This window comes from Lontra canadensis, unplaced genomic scaffold (genome assembly GCF_010015895.1).
Source record: "Lontra canadensis isolate GAN:19392208 unplaced genomic scaffold, GSC_riverotter_1.0 scaffold73, whole genome shotgun sequence".
Classification (NCBI taxonomy): Eukaryota; Metazoa; Chordata; class Mammalia; order Carnivora; family Mustelidae; genus Lontra; species Lontra canadensis.
In genome coordinates, this window is record NW_022631067.1 from 6,460,459 (window position 1) to 6,479,403 (window position 18,945).

An 18,945-nucleotide genomic window follows, 5' to 3' on the forward strand; every position below is an offset into this window, starting at 1 on the left:
AGACCCAATGACCAGATGCTTGTGAGGGATTAGGGTGATTTGTGATCCCTAGGGCTTGGAATATAGTCCATTAGTTGAAATGGTGGGAGCTCATTCCATCTCTAGAGACTTCCCACAGTTGACTTCACACACAAGGTTCTGTGCAGATAACACAGCACTGGCAAGAAAAAGAAGTCAGAGGATAGCATTGTGGTCAGACAGACTCTCAACTAAGGAAAACAAATGTGGGAAAACCCCAGGTATCTTCATGGACTGGGACCTTATTCAATGAAACTAGGATTTTGCTCTAAGTATCACAAAATGTGGAAATGGTTAATAGAACATCTTTTATAGGCTATAACTCTCATATCTGTAGTAGAAACCATGGCCAGTCTCTTAGTTTTGGCCACATCAAAAGATCTCACTAGCAGGGAGAAAGATAATTCTAGAAATACACTATCTTAATATGGTAGCCCCTAGCACTATATGGCTATTTAAATTTATATTAAAAATTCAGTTCATGAGTGACAGTAGCCATATTTTAAGTGCTCAGTAGCCATATATGCCCGCTGCCATATTGGACAGAGCAGATATAGACCATTCCCATAGCTGCAGAAAGTTGTTTTACAATACTCCCCTGAACCAAGCCAGGTTCTTTTGAGACCTAGAGGATTGAAATGCTGAATCACAGTGTGACACTTTGCTTACTGCTCTTTGCTAAATGGCTTGCCAACCTGTGTGGTTGAGCTGGAGAATTCCACAAGCAGCTGGTTCCTAGAGCAGCCGCTGGACCTTCAGACTGGAGAGCAAAACGTTTGAGAGCATTCTTGTGATAATTGCTCATGCATCTACTTTATTCACACTTGTCTTAGGACTCAATAAACCATTTAGCAAATATTTCCTGGGACCCTACTCTTTACCAGGTACTACGGCAGACACCAAGACTCCATGGTGAAAAAAACCAAAAACCAACCAACCAACCAACCAAAAACCAAACAAACAAGGGCTCGGTTTTTATGCAGCTTACATTCTATGCTGTTGACATGACAGTTAGGAAAAGAAAAGTGAAACATGGAAGATAATTTCACACCGTATTAAGTCCTGTGAAGAATTTTTTAAGAGGTGGGGGAAATTGATGTTCAGGAGATCCAAAAAGGCTTCCTTGAGAAGAAGCTAGTCATACAAAGAATCAGTATTCCCTTTGTTCTACAAAAATATATTTAATACCTGTTATTAGCTAGTTACTGGTTTATGTGACCAGTGTGGTATTATAATCAGGAAAATAGCATAAATTGTGAGAACAATTCAAGACCCCTGGTCATTCCCAGTATTCTGAATTTGAATCTCATGCATGTGGTCCTGAGATTAGTATCTTTAAAAATAGCTAAAAGTAGTTTTTACACATCGCCATATTAGTTGTAAGGACACCGGAATGCTCCCTTGAACTCGATTCACTAGAAAATAGAAAAACAATTAAAAAGAAGCAAATATTTTGACCCAGATTGCGCTGTCATCAAAATGAATGATAGATTAGGAAGATAAAAGGAATTATGAAAAACAAATAGAAACTTCTAATTTAGATGAACAGCTCAGAAGGACAACATTGAGTTGTATCCTGAGAGTATAAATAATAAAAAGAAGCAGGATTCCTTGAAGAGACAGGCATAAGAAAGCAAGCAGTAACCTTGAGATTTTAAATCTCATGTCTGAGATAAAGGTGATGGTATTTTGAGATAAAACCAAGCCAAAAATTTTAGGAAAAGTAGTTTGGGTTTATTTTTTACATATTAGAAATTTGTTATTACTTGTTCTTTAGTTGTGAATGCATACTTTTCCTCTCTGTAAAGTTCTAAAACAAGGAAAAATAATAAAGGGAAAAATGTTTTAATGCCAGAAACTAAGCTAGAAAAAATTTCTCATGCCCAATATAATTTTAAACCTCTCACATTATCCAAAATATATATGCTACAAATTAGAATTTCCAAATTAGATCCACCTTCTTATTACAGTTAACTATGGAAAAAAACAAAAAAACAAAAACAAAACAGTAAGGCTTTGTCTTCTTTAGAATCATTTCTAGAACTTAAAACATGAATAATATTTTTCCAAAATAAATCAGCATCAAAGTCCAATAAAAAAGTTAACTGGACCACATGTATTCATATATTAGCTTGACCTAAGTCTGGGATCTGGGCCAAAATTTTCAAATTATACTATCATTATTTACAGAAAGAAGGAAATGTTAACTAACATTATTAAATAAAAGCACGTATACACATGCATAACAGCAACCAAAATAAATGCTAACGTTAATGAATGTTGAAGATGTATATTTATACACACAGCGAAGATAAAATATCCTCTTGAGTAGTGTTGGAAATAGCAGCTATGCCAGGGGAAAATTTATACCATCTCCTTGGCTCTAGGGTATACATTTGTCGTGTTACAGAAATATACAAAAAAGGCACTTCCCCAGTTGCCCAAAACAAATTTGAAATGGAACATTTTGCATTTGAAGTTCTTTCCACCGCCTTGTTTCTTGATGAATGGCAAATAATGAAACGTAGGTGTCTGCAGGAGTAAAAGGTAGTATACGAGCTACCTCCATCTTCGACGAGGTACATGTTTTATGTATTTAAAGAAAAAAAATTGCCTCTATCCAGAAAGTAGCTCTTTTGTATTCACGATGGCCCTGTTTTCAGTCCTGTTTTGTTTGCCTCATTCTCCTTGGTTCCATGTAGATGCTTTCATATTTTGCTAGGATTCCATATTAAGGCGATTTGTATTTTGTGTTTTAAAGAGTTTTCCTAATCAGCCTACCCGGTGAAGCCACTGATTGACACAAACACCCCACTCTTCTATCCGAAATATTTGATCTCTCTTGCCCCATTGTCGTTTTGTATGTTTGGGAGATGATCATCTTGGTGTGGGGTCCTGATTTTCCCAGTGACTTTGCAGCACAGGAACTTGGCTGAAATGTTGATGAGCCCAGACAGAAGAGGTGATGATGGCAGGAAAGGATAATTGGGAAATAGCGCCCTGGGGAAGACATAGTTTGGCAGGGAAAGAAGTGCTTGACCACTTTTTCTCAAAGGACATTTATTTTTGAAAGACAGAATTAAGAGTGTGCATTGCAGAGGCCACTTGGTTTTGCAGAAATATATACCCTAGCATGCTTAAACTTGTTTGCTTTAAAGGTTAAAAATTAAAAAAAAAAAAAAAGGAAGAAAAATGAGCGTCTCTTGAAGAGATTTCCAAACTGTCATTGTGAATAGTAATCCAGTATTTCAATTTAGGAATTGAGAAGGTTTTAAGTGAGAAGCAATTATTCCAGGCAGAAAGCAAATATAAATGCTGCACTCAAAAAAACCTGTGGAAAGATGTGATTGAAATTGAGATTTTAAATATTTATCTGTAATTCTTGACTTCTAAAGTCCACAGACACATTCCCTTGAAAGAAGAATACATAAGTATGAAAATGTTAAAGACACGTATATGAAATACTTTAAAGAGAAACAAATTAAGACAAAACAAAACAAATATTAGTATAGTTACAAACCCTAAAACCAAGCAGAAAATACTTCTCAATAAGATTGGATGTTATTTCGAGGGAGAAGAAAACTACCATGAAAATATTTTTTTATTAGTATCAGTTATTTTTTTATTTATTTTGGCCTTGTTACTTGCCAGTCAATTAATATATGGTAGTAGAGTTTGTCTTTTATTATTATATAAGAAAGGTTTTATTCTCTCATTTTAGGGAAAAGTTTTAACTAAATGGTCTAATTAAATGTTGTAAATACTTCGGTACCCATTCAGGCCAGGCTTTGTTGGAAACATCTCTCTATTATTCTAGACTTTTTGCTTCCTGTCTGCGATGCTGGTTCCTCAGACGCCCTGTCTTCCCAGCTGTCTTTTTCCTCATAGTTGAGAAATATTTTAAAAAACAAATTCACATGTTGCTGATTCAAATATCTTACTGTCTGACAACGGTGACCTATATTTTGTTAAACATGTTTTATTCTTATGGGTGTGTCCCTCTCCACATTTACTCTTTAGCATGGAAAGAAAGTACCTTCTGCCTAGATGATCGTTCAAACCCTTTGCATTTCTAGAACCAAATGGAGCTATAATCTCTTTTCCATAAATCCCAATTCCAGAAAGTCTTTATCTGTGTGTTTATTCTATATCAATGTACGTAGATTTGCTCATTCCTTTCAGTGGCCACGTATTATCTCCATATGTCAGTCAGTCAGTGTCAGTGGTTATCTGATTTTTGTACATTTCCTCCCAAGAGGAGCAACACCTCTGTGAGCATCTAGCCATTTTTTTCTCTTTGTTGGTCCATGAGTCTATCTACCATACTTTCCACCTATGATATGCTGCACATTCCTGAAGACTATAGTATTTAAATTCACTACTGAGTCACACTTCACATAAAAAAAAAAAATAGGATTGCCAAAAGGCGGTGCAAAAGTTTGTATCAATTGAAATTCTTACTACTTCTTTATTCCAACTGTTGCCACACAAACTCAACAGCACTGGATGTTATAATTATTATTTTTTTTTGACCCAGTGTATTGCCAAAAATAACATCTTTTTTTTTTTTTTTGGCCTCTGTGGTAGGTTTTGTGTTATATATTTAGGACTTTAATATTTTTTTAATGAAAAAATAAACATTCTTTTGTTTTTCAGCAAGAAAAAAAACACATTGTTGGTCAAAACATTTGAACATTTGTGCAGGATAAACAGACATTTTAATGGGATTTTTTTCGGTAAATGTGATATTTTTAATTTTAATGATCATTGCTTAAAAGGACTCTATTGAAATGGACAAAGTGATTCCTCTCAATTATACTGTTCAATTTTTTCTCAGTGTAATTATAGATGTTCTTTATAATAAAGGGATTTAGACTATGAAAAGTTCTAAAGAGATTAAATAGTTATCATCACATTAATATATAAAATGTATCACATCTCAAATTAATATAATACATAGTTTAAGATTATATCAGCCAGCAGTTCATTAAATTTGCTCCATTTACTGCCAAGTTTGTTTTTTTTTTAATAATGAAGTCTCCCTAAATATCCTTGGCCCTTTGCCATTTGCTAATTTGTATACTTCTCACTAATATTTGATCATTTGATCTTAAAATTTCAAATACTCTTTAATTTTAAATAAACCTAAAATTTCTTTTTTAGTTATCTATGTGTGAACAGCCAGGCTAATAGGGGAATGGTGTCTAGAGTTACAAGTCAATATGGTTGGTTAATAACATTCTCTTCACGAGTGTCTATAGGAAAATTTTATAAATAGCCTTTTTAATGCAAGATGTCTCTTAAACTCACACCCATAATAGTTCTGTGCAGAAATAAGACGGCCAAATGTGTGGAAATAAATTCCATTTGTGTATTAAATATCTAAGATAGGAAAAAGTATGCATATAAAATTTAAAGCTAGCTAAGGATTCATTGAAAAATTTCTGTATACCGTCTCTCCAAATCTGGTTTTAAAGAGACTGTAACATAATTCCAGGAATAAAGACTTTCTGGAATTGGGATTTATGGAAAAGAGATTATAGCTCCATTTGGTTCTAGAAATGCAAAGGGTTTGAACGATCATCTAGGCAGAAGGTACTTTCTTTCCATGCTAAAGAGTAAATGTGGGTTCTGAAAATACTGTTTTAAACAAGAACACATTTCTTCCACCGGCACGGCATTAAATTTTGTATTGATTAATAGTTACCATTCCTTCCCCCTTTGGAAAGAACACCTGTAAGGGGAAAAAAAAAATCACTATTCTGCTTGCATTAAAAATCCCTACTGACAATGTGAGGTAAGTATTGATTTTTGATAGGAGAGTGCAGCTTCGTGAAGAAATGATTTGAACCCTGGATGAGATAATGCTCCAATGATATAGTTAACTAAACAGAATGTATCTGATGTCTGTCAAAATGCCTATATTATTAATTTCAGAGCATATTGAGACAGAACATTTCTTTCAATTTTGAAAAGTAACTCTTACAAAACATGACTCTTTACAATAATTCTTTTGAAAAATTATCCACGTACAGGAGGAGTAACGGAATAGCAAGGCGTGGTGACCAGAGGGGTTTGGGCCACTTCAGGATATCAAACAGTATCTCTGAATTGATCAGGCTCTGGAAAATCGATCGAGGTTGTAGAAAGTAATCAAGTAATGACTGAGGACGCACCCTGAATCCTGTTATGTAGTGTGCCGTGTCTCCTGTAGAGGGGAAGTCATAGTGGAAGGTGACAGGGATGAGATGGGGCAGGCTCTTAATGCTCCCGACGTTTTCCAACTCATGTCAGGCCATAACTGTGATAAGAAAGCTCACAGCAGCTGCCTTCACTCTATTTGGCTCTAACTCAGATGAGAACGTTCCTCATTTCTCTGCCCTTCAAGAATGCACATGCATGTGCATTTTCAAATAAAAAGTCAAAAGGTACTTCAAGGTTTGGAAAGAATCCTCATACTTAAAAGTAACTTTCAAAGAAGAGCGTAGCTTTGAAACTGCAGCAGGTATTAAACAGGTAGCAAGATCTTGTCCATTTCCATGTGTGTGTCTTCAAATCTGTCAGATCTTTCCAAATTGTATTTTTGATATGAAAATAACAGGTTAAATTTGACCTACACAAGGCCCTACAGACCTGGCTGATCTGTTTTACTTAACTGTCCTAAAATCTAAAGTGAAAAGAATTTTGAAATCATACTGACAGTATTGGAATAACAAAAAAAAAAAAAAAAGAAAAACAAAAACAAAAACAAAAAAAAACAATTTTTCTTGATATTTTTCTATAGACTTTTATATATAGTCAGTATCTAATTTAATATTTATAACAACATTGTTAATTAAGTTATTTTTAGAACTTCAAGTGGTTTATTCAGGAATCCATTAAGGACTTAGAGGGAGGAAAATCCCATTTTTTCATCATGTTGTTATACAGTGCTCTTCTAGTATCATCGAAAAGATGGTTGACATTCTCTACGTTTACACTTGTGGTAGGGTGGAGCTCCTGGGTGGCTCAGTGGGTTAAGCCTTTGACTTTGGCTTGGGTCATGATCTCAGGGTCCTGGGATCAAGGCCCACATTGGGCTCTCTGCTCAGAGAAGAGCCTGCTTCCCTGCTTCCCTTCCTCTCTCTCTGCCTGCCTCTCTGCCTACTTGTGATCTCTGTCTGCCAAATAAATAAACAAAATCTTAAAAAAAATAAAAAGATAAAAAAAAATAAACTTGTGGTAGGGAGGCTTAGAAAATATTACATATATTTGGATTTACCTTTGGTACTTTAGAATAATCACTATCATAATTTAAAACCAGATTTGAAAAAACTCTTAGAAAACTATTGCCTATCTTTTTTTTTTTTCCCTTCCTTTTTGGTGAGAGTGATATTCTTTTGGTATATGCTGGTAATCTTTATGACTCACTTGTTATTTATCAATCCATTCAGTATTTTCCTAAATTCAAATAAACTTCAGATATTATCTATAAAATCTGATTTTTTAAAAAGATTTTATTTATTTATTTGAGAGGGAGAGAGAGAAAGAACATGTATGAGTAGGGGTGGTGGGAGCACAGGGACAGAGGAAGAGAGCAAAGCAGACTCTCCACTGAGCAGGGAGCCTGGCATGGGGCTCGATCCCAGGACCTGGAGATCATGACCTGAGCCAAAGACAGATGCTTAACTGACTGAGCCACCCAAGCACCCCAGATTTAATATATTTAAACCAAACAAATGAGCCAATGGTGTCACAACTTAAAATTGGTTTGTCAAGGCTGTTCCTATGTGGAAAAATGTAATTAATAAAGGTACTACAAAATTCTGCTTGCCCATAAGGGCAAGTATCTGTTCTTTGATACACCATATAGTTATGGAATATTCATTCCATGCAGTCACTGTTCTAGGCTCTGAGTCTACGGTGATGATCAAAACTGAGCTCCCTACTCAGCTTACAGTCCTAGCTGGGAAAACAGTATCAATGCGATATAAACATTGATCATTGGATACTTGATTCAAATTTAGACGATGATGATTCCAAAAGAGAGGGATTAATCAACACAACGGGCTCCGACTGGGAGACTGGGGAAACCTTCCTGAGGAATCCCTGACTGAGCTGCAAAAAATCTATAGGCTGAGACTTGACACAGGAGCCTGGCCTGGGGGCAGCTGAGGGTCAGCAGCAGGCTGTGGGGAAGCCTGGACCAGAGGGAGCCTGAACTATCCAAGGAAGGGATTTGGTGTGGCCTGGATCAGATTTGCATTTGAAGCTCTCTCACAGCTTGCAGTACCTAAGAAGTGGGTAGAGGGATGGGGACGGGATGAGTGCAAAGTGGATGGGGGAAGGAGACACACATTTCAGAGCATTTTCTGTCTGATAGAGGGATAAACCGCGCCCTGCCCCTGCCCCAAACCCTGCACCGCCCTGCCCCAGACAGCATGAGAGACTGCCCCACTCAAAACATTCTCCCGTGTGTGCATGCTTAACATCAACCAGGTCTGCATGGTCATGTGATCTTAAAACACTCTCTCAGGGATGCCTTGGTGGCTCCCTTGGTTAAGCATCTGCCATCAGCTCAGGTCCTGATCCCAGAATCCTGGGATCAAGTCCAGAATTGGGCTCCTTGCTTGGCAGGGAGCCTGCTTCTTCCTCTGTCTGCTGTTCCCCCTTCCTGTTGCTCCCCCTTCCTGCTATTTCCCCTAGTTTTGTGCTTTCTCTCTCTCTGACAAGTAAAACCTTAAAAAAAATTAAAAAAAAAAAAATAAATAAAGCACTGTCCCCAATCTATATAAATAAGGTAAAAATGTTGAAAGATCATTGTATGCTTTTGGCTGTCAGAAGTTTAGACTTTGAGTAACCTACATTCACTGCAGGTCGATGAGATCTGCTTCTAAGTGCAGCTCCCCACCCATAAAAAAATGACACACAATACTTGTCTTTGTTAATAAGCAAGACTGGGTTAGGATTACCACAGAGTCAATACTGATGCCAAAGAGAATACTGCAACCAAACCCAGAAAATATTGTATGTTTTGCTAAGTGGAAAGCACCTCACAGAATATCTGGAAATCTCATTGTCTTCCCATTCTGGCTCTTTTATGAGTTACCATAACTCAGCTCTAGCTGTAATATAACTGACCAGCACTGATGATGAAATCAATAGCCACTAAAACAGAAATGAATGGTGTTTGGGATGCAAGAAACACTTAGCCGTTTTTATCTTAGGGGAAATACCCCTGACTTAAATATATCATACCTCCTGACATTTCATATCTATTAGTAAACTACAATTCTACTAAAATTTCTACAATATCTAATCAATACACATAATGGTGTCCTCTCTCTCTTTGTGCTCATGTAGAATCCGTGAGTATTTTAGGTGGAAACACGATGTCACTCAATTTCATTAAAAACCACTTACTGGTGGGGCTTTGTTTTAAGCTCTTTCTGCTCTTCAGTCAAAAAGCCTTCAAACAAGTCATCTGGGGAGAGTACAGCCCGAGAGCTGAGTTGGAAGTCCCAGCTCTGGGAGAGAGAGAGGCACCCCTCAACACAGATGTGATTCTGCACATATAATTCTTTTCCTAGATGTAACTATTTAATGCGACATTTAAATGGAGAAACTGAGATCTCACGACTTTTAGAGCATTGATGTTGTCAATTCATTTTTTTGAAGGTTGCTGATTCTGAAAAATGTCTCTGTATTCACTGACTCCCCTGGTATCATGATTACGTTAGCCGTGGCAGTATGATTTGTGCACACTGCCCCCTTTGGGAGGGGCACAGTCACCCCTCCTATTTCTATTTTTTTTCTATCTCTTGAACACAGCTGACTATCTAAACTGCGGTGAAGTCTGTGTCTGAGCTTGACTGGTGTCAGAATAGGCTGGACTGTAAGGACGAGGAACGACAGAATCCCCAGTCACAGACGACACAGTGTTCAGAGGAAGCTTCAGAGGAGAAGCCTCTTGACCTCGACAGAGATCTTACTGAGCTTCCGGTAATGGATGAGAAGGAAAATAAAGAGGCATAAGCACTAGGTGTGGGTGTCTATGATCTATATTACCCATATGCATATGTATGGATTGTTTGAACAGTGTCTGTTGATAGTGACCTATCTATATTATTTGCTTAAGATATATAGAGTTGACAGTCAGTAGGCTGCACCTCCCATCATCTGTTCTGGCTAAAATGTGGAATATGAAGAGGTTGTGATTATAGCCATTTATGATTCAATCAAGTAGTAAGTACCGTCAAGATGATATATCCAATCAGATATTAGGGGGACTGTCTGATTGTAGTAGATTATTCTAAAGAGAGAGGCTGTGGATACTTAGATTGTGATTTTTGAGTTTACAAGGGCAAAGCAAATTGCCTGCTGAAGCCCTCATCATACGTAGAAGACAGTAACAGGCAAAGGTAGAAATGCTTTCTCATTTACAACTGACTTGATTGTATCTGATGGAGTCACAGCAGGAAAGGAGCTGACTCTCAGACCGGGCATGGGGTCTGCTGACTCACTGGGCACACAAGCGTTCAGGGACATATGTTGTGAATTTGGAATGTAAATGAATATGTAAAGTCATATGAATATTTATAACTATCTAGTGCTTTTCAGAGCCTATTTATTAACACAAAACAATTTTGGATGGGCTATCAACAGAAATACTTTAAAACAAATCGCAGTCTATTTGCTTAACAAACTGATTATGATGCACAAGGTATGGTGCTCCAATAATATAAGCTACACGTTCATCAAAGAATCCATATTTTAATAGCTTTTACTGCACTGATTACTAACAAAATTGCTTGAAATGGTATATCAACAGTTTTAAATACAAATGCACAGTGACCAAACTCTAATATAAATGAATGAATTGGACCTGCTGTTAGACCATAGGCAGACCCTGGGATGTTGAGCAGACCACAGTGAACGGAGGAGTCTTTGCTCCCCAATAAATGGTTGCCATGACTTTGTTTTCCTTAACTGATGCCAACTGAGAATACTACCCCTATTTACAGATTTTTTAAAAACAAAATTCTACATATAATTTCCAACATTATAGGGGTGCCTGGGTGGCTCAGTGGATTAAGCCTCTGCCTTCGGCTCGGGTCATGGTCTCAGGGTCCTGGGATCGAGCTCCGCATCGGGCTCCCTGCTGAGCAGAGAGCCTGCTTCCCCCCCCTCTGCCTGTCTTTCTGCCTACCTGTGATCTCTCTCTCTCTCTCTGTCAAATAAATAAAATCTTAAAAAAAAACAAAAAACAAAAAACAAAACAATTTCCAACGTTATAAAATCTGCATCTAATTCAGATATTCAATATGCAACTGCCAGCCCAAATAAATACACAGGGGGAAATGGCCAAGGGGCTCCCCAGGATGTGACCTTGCCTGTCTTGGCATTGAGAAAGTTACTCCAGTGTAAAAAGTCCACGTAAATTGTCGGGGCACCTGGGTGGCTCCGTCAGTTGAACATCCGACTCTTGATTTTGGCTCGGATCATGATCTCAGGGTCCTGAGATCGAGTCCCCTGCCCGGCTCCATGCTCTGGGCAGAGTCCGTTCATCCCTCTCCCTTTGTTCCTTTCCCCACTCGCTTGCTCGCGCTCTCTCTCTTTCAGAAAATACATAAATAAGTAATTAAAAAAAATAAAATAAATCCCATGTAAATTGCACTAACTTTACATATTAAAGGGAATCTGACCAGAGGAGTGTTTCAGAATGTCTTTTTACAGAATGACCCAAAGCAAAAAATCTCAGAATTTTTATTTTTCTGAGTGTGAATTTTGAGTGTAAACACACACCGTCTATACTCTATGTACTGATAAAATGTCCTTGTCCGATGACAGCTTGGCCAGATTGCTCATTGAAAGTTTATACCTCCCTTTGTGAGTAAAAGAATCATTCCCGTTGTTTCCTCTCCCCCACGCTTTTTTTCTCTTATTTGAGTGTAAACAACTCCACTGTGGGCCACTGGGGCCTGCCTGCTCTCAGCCTTAGTGAAGGAGGGAAGGAGAGAATGGGGATGGGTGGTTTACAGTGTGATGCGCTGGGCAAGGCCACTAAGCAGAGTCAGTCAAAATAATAGGACGGCCAGAACCATTTCCTGGGTTAAATATTCTCTTCCTTAAGAACATTATTAAAATTGATTGTCACCTTGATTTCAGCCTCTTGCTCTCTGACTTGTTGTGATTTACAGAGGCATTAAGTTGTTGCACAGGATATGTGTAAATACGGTCCCTTTCTCTCTACTCAGCCTCTTAATGCAAAGTAAGTCTGTCGATCATATAGAGATGGAAGAAGTGAAGGGGACTTCTTCTTTTTTTTTTTTCTTTAAACCAAAAGATCTCCATTATCTTGGTTGCTTGCTTGCCTGCTTCCTTACATTGGAGATGCTATTTAAATGGTGCAGTTTACAATCCAAAGGACTGAGCCCATTCTGTATCATTTTTCTTCTTTCTTTTAAGGGCACATGTCTTCTTTATTTGTCGTTTATCAAACTTGATAAAGTTCTTTGTCGTTTATCAAACTTGCCAAATTTTCCAGTAGAAGTATCAAAGTAGGATCTTTAGCAGCTTACTTTGGAGGTTACTTTTCTTTTGAAGGACAGTTATTAAACTCCTACGAATGCTCATTTTCTTCCTTTTTTTTCTTTTTTTATACAATGTCATTGTTTTTTCCCCAGTCTTCTATTTCTCCTCAATAATTAATACATTACATTGAAGGAACACAAAATGTTCTTAATTCTGCAATAATGATCAAGGCAGAGAGTGTTTCCTGGGAACTAATGCTTGCCTGACAGGACGAAATGGCTTGAGGTCCAGCTGGTTAATAAGCCACAGGAAATGCCGCAGGCCAAGATTTGTATTATTTCCCTGAGATGAAAATGAACTAAAAAAAAAGGCAAAATGGATTTTTTTTTCCCCACTAATGGGTAAAATGGCCTCATTTTGGATGCAGAAGACATTTGAGGAGAAGGGATGTGTTCCATAAGAGCTAAATCAAAATTTTCAGTGATCTCTGCTCTTGTTTTTAACAGTCCAGATCAAACTATAATTAAGGGAAGTCCTGAGCTTGCCTTTTGAACTTTCCCACTCTTAAACATTTCTTCTTCCTTATTTAAGGAAGCAGAAGGGGAGCAGAAACATCCAAATACAATTTTGCTGCAAGTCAGTGACCTTATCAGCCTTTTCTTAAAGAGAAGTACCTTTCGACTTCATTCATTTTGGTAATTTCTTTTTCTGTCATCCATCTAGATTTAACCAGAGGTAGATTTTTAACAACTCGTACTGTATGTGCCTTTTCCTAAAACATTGAAGCTGCTATTAACAGATTGGTATATAATTCAAAGCAATTAAAAGGATTGCATTCTTGTGTTAATTAACACATATTTGTGATTGCCCATGTGAACAAGGGCAAAGAGGGTAGAGAGGTGTTAAGATGTGTTAGTTGGATTTCAAGCCTTCAAAGACCTTTCATTCCAGCATAGGATAAGGTCAAGCGTATGCAATTATAATACAGGACAGTACACAAAAATGCGAAAGGTGTCCTTCCATATTTCAGAGTTAAGAGTGACCAGCTGTGGCTCAGCACATCTGTGGGACCTTTGGGAGAGCGTTCGACATGGGAACGACTTGCTAACAGGTAGTCCTGCTCTCAGGAGCTGAACTGGCCGTTCTTGTGGTCAGAATTGGTAGGTGCAGACATGCAGATTTTCTTAACAGTGGTTTTAAGAACTTCATATCTCTCAAAAGAATGAAATCTGATTTGAATAAATAGAACAAGCAGAGAGCAGACATTTGTACCTGTTTTCACCATGTGCCGAATGGATCAGGGAGGAGCTTCAAGGCCACATTCAACAGGGACCATGGTGCTCCCTGGCAGGGACAGAGTGAAGAAATCCAGAGGGGTCCACCACAGCAGAGTAGCTCTATCTCCCTGAAGAAATTCCTGCAAGTAGGAATGTATTTGGGTCTACAGGTGTTTTCTTCAAAATACAACCAGCCCTGTGGTATATTTTAAGCTTTACAGAAAAGTCACCTTCGTTTTAGTATGGGATGGCTTAAAAATCAGATTACTTTTTTCCAAATACCTGATATAATTTCCATTAAAGAGATAGAAATTTTGATAGCAGATGGTGGGGTGAAGTTACTTTGAGGTGCAGTATTCGTGGGTGGAACACAGAGCCGAGGGTGGTGAGTCTGAAGAGCCTTGGGGAAGCAGAGGATAGGGGTTCTCAAAAGCCAGAAGGATGATACCACTCACTCACTGGCCCTAAAGAGTTACTCCAAGAAGATGATCTTAATAATAGCTTTTGACCTACTTTGAGTCTTCAGTATGTCTTAACTTGTTTCCCCCCGCCCCAATCACTTAGCTACAGAGATTAAGTGCACTGTCTGTCAAATCAAGTGTTCCTATTCAAGCAGGCTTTAAAAATGTCACTAAAGAATGTTTGAGTCTACGTCTGCATAGAGATATTGCCCTCAGTGTGCTTAAGGTGGGGTTTGAGAGCTTGTAGTGTCTATGGAAGACTAAGAATGTTGGAGGATAAGAGATGGCTGTGTTTACTTTGATACTAAAGATCTCAGATGCTCATTGTGAGCCCTACTCATGGAGTCCATACTGTGTCCGAAACTCACTGCACTGTGGATCAGTGATCCACCATCCACTCCTGGATGGATTGCAGTGTTTTTGAGACAAATGCCTCCATTCTTTACTATCTTTCTAAAATGGTGACTAACATTATAAATAAAGAATGAATAAATGAATGAGTTCTTAATATAGTATGACTATTCTGTATGTTCTTATAGCACTATCTTTAGATACCATTTTTTTTTTTTGTAAGAGTTGCAGATTATAAAAGCAATTTCTCTGGTTTTGTTGTGTTTTGCTTTTTCTCTATATGAAAGGAGGACTTGCACAGGGATGCTACAGTCATCTCTTCTATATCTAAACATTCTTTATAAAATGTGTGGACAGAGAAAAGTAGAGTGTGACCTAAAAGTAGGGGCAGATTGGGATTTAAACAAAGTGGGAACTAAATAGAATACCAAACACTTCCTAACATTTTCCATAGTTTCTGTAGACTCTACCTTTCATTCCTTAAGAACTGCTCTTTCAGAGTTAAATGAAAAATATGATCTTATTCTGTATCTGCTTAAAACTAACTTGGGTCTCAGCATAGAATTAAGCAAAGCCTACCACATGCCAATCATTCTTCTGTGGTGACATATAAGTAGCATTTAGTAATAACTAAAAAGTATTTATGATCAGCTCTTGGTAGGAGCTCAGGATATTCAGCATGACTCAGGTTTTTTTTTTTTTTTTTTCCCCCTTAAACCTGTGTAACCAAATTATATACTATGGAAACTTGTGATTTTTGTTTCTACCCAACACATGCATATACATAAAGATATCATCAGGAAAAGTGATAATTAACAAAACTTTCTGGAGTGAATGTAGATAGAGTGTGCTCTGCTGTGACAGATTTTTTTCTTCACAGAATTCATTTTCAGTGTATCTACCATGTGTCAGATACTCCATAGTTTCTGTGGTAGATACAAAAGGCTTACATGACATTTTTCCACAAAGAAGTTTGATCAATAGTGAAAGGATAAGCCAACACATGTGAAAGATTTCTAGAGAAATGTGAACAAATACTAAAGTACTGAATTGAGGGAAACAAGTGCTTTCTGGCTTTTAAGACATAAGAGACAGTGATTGTGGAAAGCACAATGGTGGGACTGTGGAAGTTAAAACAGGAAGTCCATGAATCAATACAATTTGTGTACACAATGAGGAGAGAGCCCAATTTCTGCATACCAGGTATTTTTGTTTTATTTGATATTCTTTCTTTGCCTGGCTCCAGTCAAGATGACCTCAAGCTTTCTACCCCAGAACTAGCCAGACAAGTTCCACTTCTTATAGTTGTTAAACTCCTTCTCTTATTAATTTTGTTCATCAGAGTCATTAGTTGGTAGATCTTAATTCAGGTATTTGTCCTCCTTAATTTCATGCTACGGTTCCATGGACTAATGATGCCGTATTCCTCAAATGAATCTCTAAGTTTCATTTATGCCAGGATTTCTATCATAAAAGCATAGTTGAGAGTGTTGATGGAAAATTAAGATGATATAAATATGTAAGAGCTGGGAAATATATAATCTTAAACATTCCACATTATTTTTATTATCTCTTTCCCACAGCCTTATGAGGCCTTGGATACAATATAAAAAACAAAATTAGAAACCTCTCTCCGTGGATGTTTATTGTTCAGTCTACAGTGCATGCAGTCTTGATTTTAAAGCTCTAACACAATGATACTCTTTTGCCCTCTGACAGGTCAAAACCAGAACCTAATTGTTGCAGTGCTTGTGAATTTTAAGCAAACATACTTTCAAAGAAGTATTTTTCTTTTAATTTTCATTCCCAACTTCACAGCATATGTGTATGTAGAGGTTGTGATTTTAATGGGCTCCCAACCTCACATGCACACAGATGTACACGTGCTTTCAAACATAAACACACAAATGTGTAAACATATATACAAAGATTGGTTACAACCAATTCACTCCCAAATCTCGCTCCTCTTATGCTTACTGTTCAAGAGCTGTGTAACTTGCCAAGGTTGGTTTCCGCCCCTCCACCCCCACCAAGATTCAGCTGAGCTAAAGAACATTATGGGGTTACTAAAATAAGAAGCTTCTCAAAAGGTTTCAGGATTTGATGTCCTATACTAAAAACATCCTTTACTGAAATATGAAGAAACCACTAATTACATAAAAGAAATATTTCTGATTTTCAAAACTACTTCTTACTGAATACATATATGGAGTCAGGTTATCTATAAGATCTATGCAGAAAACATATCATAGATGATGAAACCATTACACAGAGAAAGCGGTTTGCTACAGATTGCTGTGGATAGTGAGTGGGAGAGCAGGGGTCAGTTCTCAATCATTTTTATTTCAAAGCTAAATCATCTTCCATAAAACCAGAAATACCTCCATGTTTCACGTGCTAACTCCTGCCGTTATACTCATTTAACATTACATGTGTCTTATACAGATTCATGCTTGACATCAAAATCACAGAATTTTAGAACGAGGGTAGACCTTATCATGATATTTTAGTAATTGGCTGCTGAGCTGTACTCATCTATTTTTGAATTCTCTTCTCTCTGAAAAATCTATAAAAATCAATAGAACCATCCGTTGACTTTCAGGTGGTTTTAGCTTTCACAAGCCTTTAACTTCCAGACTTCTCCCGTGTACTTTCCAATTTTGGCTTAAGGAGCAGCTACATCTAAACGACATGAGTGACTTAAAATGCAGGGGCAAGAGAGTTTTGTTACTGTCAAGGTGAACTCTACCTCTGATATGCAGAGTGATGGGGCTTCCCAAATTGTCTCTGGTGAAAAGGCAAGTTTTGATTTGTGTGTATTTCCACTCTGTTATGGGCCAACATAACAATGTTTGGTCTAGTGCACATGGCACATTAGCAGCTTGTGACACACGCAATTTTCTGAGTTCAACCAAGCCATGAGTCATCTCTGTCCAGCTCCATGAGATGAATCCAGTAAGGGATGGGTGTCCTGGCAGTGCCAAATTCTGTGAAAGATTCCAAGATGTTAACTGCAAATTCTAAATGCCTATCATCACTGTCCATTATGTTTTGGACTTGTGTTGGTTCACAGACCACAGTTTGAGAAAAACTCAGAGGAACCACTCGATAATTTATAACAGCTCAGCTTCCAACCCATAAGAAAAAAAAAATAATAAGATGGTGAGGAATTTATATTGTGATTTGTATGCACTGTGCTTATACATGTTAAACACTCAGAGAATAGAACTGCATGGTATTTGGGAAAACATTTTACTTCCCCTGCCTTTAAAGGCACTTATAGGCACTAGAACACAGAAGAGCAGTGAACATTGCCAGCTACCCGGTCCATTGAGATGTGTCAGGGTCTGTCCATCAACTCCAACACTCAAATAAACAGAGAAGTGAAAGGATTCATCAGCAGTAGTCAGAGAAGGGGACGTGCATACACCCAATCAGTCAAGATGACTGGCAGCCTGTGAAAATATTACAATGAAACATGATGTTTTGCTATGAAGGTCACTAAAGTGGCCCAGCCTAGAAGTTAATGGGTCAGGTTTCACAGCTCTATGGCATTGGTCTTAAAATCTCGTTCATGCATATGCTTCAAGTAAACTAAATGCAGTCAGAGGGAAGCCAGACAGTTTCTGAGATGCTCAGAGAATCTAGAAGTGGAATGCTTCCTGAACCAGCAGTCCATCAGCACTTTGGATAGAATTTAGTAGAGTTGACTCCAGGCGCTAAATATGTGTGGGTCTAACTGCTTTGTCAATTCCATTGAACACATGTCCCCGTGGATTACTTTTCCATTTCTGCTGTGACACAGGCCGAGAATGGCCCTGTTTCCTGTGGCCAAAATCCAGGCTAAGAAGACCAGTTTAGAAGAAAACTTGACAGCCCTCTGGTGACCTTGCTGCTTGTGAATGAATGTGACTGCTCATTTGTAAAGATTCTGGATGGAGGCAGGGGATCACTCTCTTATTTCCGATAATTAAATAATGTGCTAGATCTATATAAACACGGGTATATATTTAGTTTTCTTTCAGACAAACCTATAATGCCATATACACAATTGCTTTTTAAAGAATTTATTTATTTATTTGATAGAGAGAGAGCACAAGCAGCGGGAGAAGCAGGCTCCCTGCTGAGCAGGAGCCCAATGGGGGACTTGATCCCAGGATCCTGAGACCATGACCTGAGTGGAAGGCACAAGCCTAACTGACTGAGCCACCCAGGTGCCCCATTATCATTATTATTAACTGCTAGAAGGTTAACAGCATTTAACTAGGAGGGTAGAGTATATTCAGTTTGGTAGATGCACTCCATGATGTAAGCAAGGATAATTT